This window comes from Macaca thibetana, chromosome 17 (genome assembly GCF_024542745.1).
Source record: "Macaca thibetana thibetana isolate TM-01 chromosome 17, ASM2454274v1, whole genome shotgun sequence".
Lineage (NCBI taxonomy): Eukaryota > Metazoa > Chordata > Mammalia > Primates > Cercopithecidae > Macaca > Macaca thibetana.
In genome coordinates this window covers 85,889,193-85,895,192 of record NC_065594.1, presented here as the reverse complement: position 1 = coordinate 85,895,192, position 6,000 = coordinate 85,889,193, and the positions used below count along the sequence as shown (strand labels likewise).

The window sequence follows — 6,000 nt, the reverse complement described above, 5'->3', positions numbered from 1 at the left end:
ACCATCCTGGCCAACATGGTGAAACCCCGTCTCTACTAAAAATAGAAAAAGTAGCTGGGCATGGTGGCGCGCACCTGTAGTTCCAGCAAATCAGAAGACTGAGGCAGGAGAATTGCTTGAACCCAGGAGGCAGAGGTTGCAGTGAGCTGAGATCCGGCCACTGCACTCCAGCCTGGGTGACAGAGTGAGACTCCATCAAAAAAAAAAAAAAAAGGAAAAAGAAAAGAAAAGAAAAGAAAAAGAAAGGCCAGTGAGGACCCAGAGAAGAACATGCATGAGACTCCCGGTGGTGGCCACAGCAATAGCTGCTATTGTTGGGCACTGTGGAGGGGTAATGCTTTAATGCTTTAAGACATTGAACCTGTACCTGAAAGGTTATAAAATAAGAGGAGATGGAATCATAAGCCTGAAAGGTATGACTACCTGGTAAATTTGTTTCCTTGCCCTCAGTGGAGTGAGAGCACGCAAGGAAGATGAAATCAATTCTAGAAAAAACACAGAAACCTCACTTGCTTTGCGCATGTGAGTATATTAAATTCATTTGCATCATGTAACATGTGTACTCCTTTCGAATTAGAAAGTGAAATGAAGGATTTTGTTTTAAACCTTGAAAATATTATCCTTAATCCTGTAAGATCTCAGAGGACTATTAACCCACTTTACAGATTGTGCCAATGACTAAAAGAGCATTGGGACTTGATGGTTTGTTTACTTTTCTATGGTTTCCGGAAAAAACATGCTTCACACATGGATGGCCTGTGCTGAATGTCTGGGAACTAATCAGTCTACTATATGTGGTTATATTTGTTTGCATAGCTATTATATATGGTAAAAGCATTGAACAAGAAGGTGTAGCCCTAGAGCAGAACTGAGATGTTTATCACCAGGGTACAGCTTTTCGACCCTGGTGCTGTTTCCGGAGTGCCCTCTGCAACTGGATGTTACACCCATGTCTGCTTTGTTCTGTCCACTTCTCCTGTTCACTGCTTTACACTCTGGATGGTTAATAAATTAACAAATTCTAATTAGGTTAATTTAGGCACACCAGCTAAAAGAATCATAATTTCCTTCAAAATAATAGAAAATGTTATTGATTTGCAATGCCTTTTAAAAACTCCAGCTTATTAGATGAAACAGTAAATATCTGGTATGTGAGAGGGAGGACCTACATATTAGAGAGATTTTTGATTGATATCGATAAATGCTACTACCATCATCATGGATCAATACTTATGATTTGCAAATGAAAGTCTGTCTATACCAACTTAAGGTAAGTTTTGCACCAGTAAAAACATAGTTAAAACTAATGAATAATTCTGCTTTTACCAATCAAGCCAGTTTGCAGGCTAACTAGCCTGAGTCACTTGGTTAGATCAAGTCACATCATTCAACTGAATTAGCATTCCTATTACAAGTAGAGATATCCCTTCAAATGCCTTTCACCAAAAGGCTGCTTTATTCATATTGGGGTGACCTTTATTTTCCCTTCCTTTCCAGGAGAGAAAGAAATAAAAGAAATACGAGTTGGCTTGTCCATTCTGCCCTGGCGGATTGCTCCCCATTTGCTGTGAGCTGGAGAGCTGCCCTCGCTCCAGCACACCAATGCCTCTGTCACACAGAAGCAAGGCCAGGCAGGGCAGCGTAAGTGAGTCTGGAGATTAGCGAGGGATTTTTAAAAGCACCAGAGAGGTGTTATTAATCCTTTGAAAGTGTGAGCCTTTCTGATATGGCAGCCGGACTCCTGGGAGAAATTGCACAGGCTTCTGTGTACTTGATAAGGAGCACATAAAGTAAAATGCGATGAACTTAATGACCCAGAAATTATTATTAGAGGAAATTAATACCATCTTCAGGAGATTTGTGGCACTTAACATAGCATTTTGAAAGAAGTAAAGATTCTTTTATATCAAGCTGCCTTTCATTTTAAGTATAAACGTGTGCATTTGCATTCTGTAATATGAAGATTAAAGGTCTGGCTTGGAATTAGCAAAGACTAGCGTTGGGACGGGAGCTCACGGGGCAATTGTGGGGTGGGTTTCTGAGATACCTGTGCATTCTTGAGATCTTCTCTGGTTCTCTTCTCACCAACCATTTTATATTGTTGGCTATACTTTTCATTATTTCCAAAGATTTTTTCAGAATTGGACTTTTTTTTTTTTTTAAACAGGAAGAAAGTTTTAGTCGATTACTGTTCTACGTGGCTACTGCAACGCAGCACAGTACACACACATCCCTGTCCCTGAAGCCCATTCGTCCCCTCCACTCAATGTCAGTTCATCCGTTGAAAGAGGTGACAAGAAGGGAGGATGTGTAGAAGATATGATTTCCCTTGGCGAGTTTTCCCCTTGTCAATTCTATCCTTTCTGGGCCCTTTGAGTAGCCAGTGTTTTGTTTAATTTAATTTAGGAGAGCTAAATAATTAAACAGGAGGCCAAAGTACATAAGAAAGCGGCAGCCTTTTATTGCAAATATGCACACAGTCTCCGACGAGGTTCTCCGGTCCTCAGGTATGGGGCCAGGGAAGTCGCGCAGGCGCTCTCAGGTGACGTTCTCCGGTCCACAAGTAGGAGGGGCTGAAGAAGTCACCCCCGCGCTTACGGCGGCGGACTTTTATGCCTGGGAGCTGGAAGGGGAGGAGGGGAGGAGTTTGGGGCGTGTGTGTAGGAGTGGCTTCTTGAATTTCGGTGTCCCCGGCTTGACGTCACTTTGCGCATGCTCAGTTGATTTGGTTCGTCCCCGGGCGCGGGAAAATCTGTGATGAAGAACCCGGAAACAACACGGACTGCTCCATCTTGTTCACCTTTCTCCATCTTGTCCCTTCTCCCTCACCCAAACAGCCAGTACCACTTTCATTGGTGCTGAGAAATGGAGCTGAACCCTACTTCCATTTTTTTCTGCTGGAGATGGAGGCCACGGTCCTGCTGTAATTTTCCAGTGAGTGCTCCCCCCTTGTGGCTGGTAAACCCTCCCTGGCAAACAATCCACTTTATGCATGGAAGCATAAAATTTTAGAGCGAGAAATAACCTAAAACATAATTTAGTCAGAGCCCTTCATTGTCTAAAAGAGACTTAACCAAGAGAAATTAAGTGAACTACTCAAAGTCACACAGCTAAAGGCAGAAAAAAGGAGAAACCAGATTTTTCTTATTCTATCAAAATTTATCATTTAAAGAAATTTTTTTTTCTGGGACTCTACCCTTACTCAGTTTCAATTAGCCTTTTCCAACAGGGTGACTGAAATTATTTTAAAACGGTAGAGCTATATAACAATTTTCTGTTGTAGAAAATTATCTTGCCTTTCTTTACTTCCAAGAGACAAGATGGTGGTCAGGGGAAGGAGCAGCAATGAGCAACAAGGACAGTCATAGGTCCTGAAACTCTTCACCCAAGAAACTCAAGTGTCTTTTTGCTGTGAAATCCACCACCTAATTCATTTCCTAGAGGCCTTCATTCAGAGGGGAGATTAACAAACCCCAATGACCCTTCATCCTTTTTTTATTCTAGCATAGCTAAGACCTGCAAGTCTGATGAGAGGATATGGGTCTATTTATTATACAAATTAGCTAATTTCTTCTTCATGGAATTTTGTAGATTCTAGGAGTGAACTCACATGGAATAGAACCAAGTTTCTTGCTAAGGGGTCTGAAGACTGTCTTTGTCAAACAAAATTAAGCCAACATATAATTGTCATTTGCTTTATTCTTATGGAAATTGAACATTAGCATGTGCATAATTGATCTGAAGTCCAGACACATCAAAGACATTAATCTATGTATGTGTCTATGTGTTTTTAATCTAATTATAAGGAGCTCCATATGTTATTACTCAAAACTTGCTTTTGCTTATTTTATTTTATTTTTTTGATTAAAGGAAATGTCTATTATTCTATGCCCCTGTGTCTGGCTTTTAAAAATCTCTTTCCTTTTTTCCTCAAATGACCAGAGCTGCAGTCGTCGGCCTCTCTAGGGCCCTTGAACTGAACACTTATTCTTTTAAAAATCATCAACACGGGATCTGTTGCCAAGAAGAGAAGCCAATTCTTGTCTCCATGCTCTAGGAAGTGTTTTCTTTGTAGTACTGTTGGCATGGAGGTGAAGAGCCTGGAACTCGATACTGAAATCTCAGCAAGAGAGCTGCCATTGGGTACAGTTTGTTTTGGAATTAAAGCAAATATATCCAGAAATTGTACTCAGGATATTCAAATGTAAGTAATGAAATATTGTAAATGTAACCACGACTATATCTTATGGGAGATCAATAGAGAACTAAGTGTATTTGTTCTATTATCACAAAGTATACATAGATACACTATTATATCAATAATTTTACTGAAGTAGGAAAGACTATTCAGAAATTAGAACAAAAAGTTAACTGTAATTGACCATAAACTATTTTAACTTCATAAAACCCCATATATTATCAGACCTAGTTAGATATTTGGTTCTTATTTCTTCTGATTATTACAGATTAAATAAGAATTCTTATTTTAAAAAGATAATCAGAAAGATGTATAAAAGAGGGGCTGAAGAGAGTTCTAATTTAACCTGAAGTGTTGTGGGTTCTTTTATGTATTTGGTATGTGTATAGCTCTGTGTTTTATGTATACATGATGTAGAGAAAGTATGTGTTTCTTTTTTTATTTTTATTTTCATTTTGAAAGTATATGTTTCTAATGTTACCTGTTAGTGCTCAGAAAAAAGCGTTACAAAATATGGCAAAACGTTCTTGCATGTGTATAATTCTGCAAAAGGTGAACAGATGCTTGTTTTTGTAGATTTTCCCTGCTTTTGCCGCTTTTAGCATCATTCATCTAATCTGCTTTTTGTTTTAATAGATGTTGCTAAAGTTTTCTAAGATAAGTGAATTAGTATTTTCTTTTTCTATATGGATGTTAAAGCTGTCTTTATTTGAAAAGGGAAGATTTATAAAGTTGAGATGTGTTACTGGAATTACAGATGAGATGTTTTAGGTTGTGTGTGCTTGGATGTGTGCAGAATGCTTTTTGCTTTGGCACCTAGGCAGTTGTTGTGTATTCATGTATGTGTGCTTATGTGTGTGCATGCATGTGTGTACCTGAATGTGTGAGTGGAAAAAAGAAAGATGTTTCTTTCTGGGACCATATGCCAAGAACGATTTTAATGGTAGCTTTTATATGAACATTTTGCATTCTTACAACAAATTTAAAAAATCTGTGTTTGATCCCCAACTGGATCACACTGTATGAAGACTTTTTTAGTAAAGTATTTTTAAAGTTTTAAACCAAAAAAAAGTTTGCTACCAAAAAACAGTCTGTGTAGCCAACTGTCTCTTAAGAAGTCTTATATTACAAACCTAAAACTTCAAAAATAGGACACTTGATTCCCCTACAGCCTGACCCTCCTGTAATCTTCACCATCTCAGGAATGACACCAGTGCATTGTTCATATGTATTTTTAAGTATACGTTTTGTGTATGTGTGTGAAGGGGAGTGATCTGATGCACAGTTACTGAAAGTTTATCATAATGTGGTCACAATTTTCACTATGAAGTTTCTCTAAAGGAAGGTCTTTGTGTGAAGACAGACTACTAGAAAGTTTTTCATGACTGGTGGTACTGATTTGCATACTTCTGTGTAATCATGAGTACAAAAATATTTATTGATGGCCTACTAAGTTTCAGGCACTCTCCTGAGTACTGGGAATACATCTGACAATTGAACTTAAAACATACTAGCTTTGATGTAACAAAACCAAATGAATGAATTTATACAATCTCACTATAGTCAACCTTATTACTACCTTTCATGTTGAGGACACACCAAAATATTGCAAAATCTCTTTCTATTATTGAGAATGTTTTATTTTGAATAGAATAAACTTAATAAATTTAAAACATTAAATGAGTAGAAAATAATCCAAAGCAATCTGTAAACAAATATAAGCTAGCATGGTTATGCAATATATCTATATGTACATGTGTCAGGAATTCAGAGTAAATGCAAGAAGATGCCAAATTGGGAGT

General features: G+C 38.0%; 1 long non-coding RNA gene across 2 annotated transcripts in view; it reads left to right on the top strand.

Annotated features, from left to right (window-relative positions):
• Positions 1–2,645: 2,645 nt before the first annotated feature.
• LOC126940633 (uncharacterized) overlaps positions 2,646–6,000 on the top strand; it is a 127,957-nt gene continuing 124,602 nt past the window's right edge. For both annotated transcript variants that reach the window (XR_007720844.1, XR_007720843.1), the window contains exons 1-2: positions 2,646–2,934; positions 3,943–4,204. This is a non-coding gene — a long non-coding RNA (uncharacterized LOC126940633). The remainder of the gene's footprint in view (positions 2,935–3,942; positions 4,205–6,000) is intronic.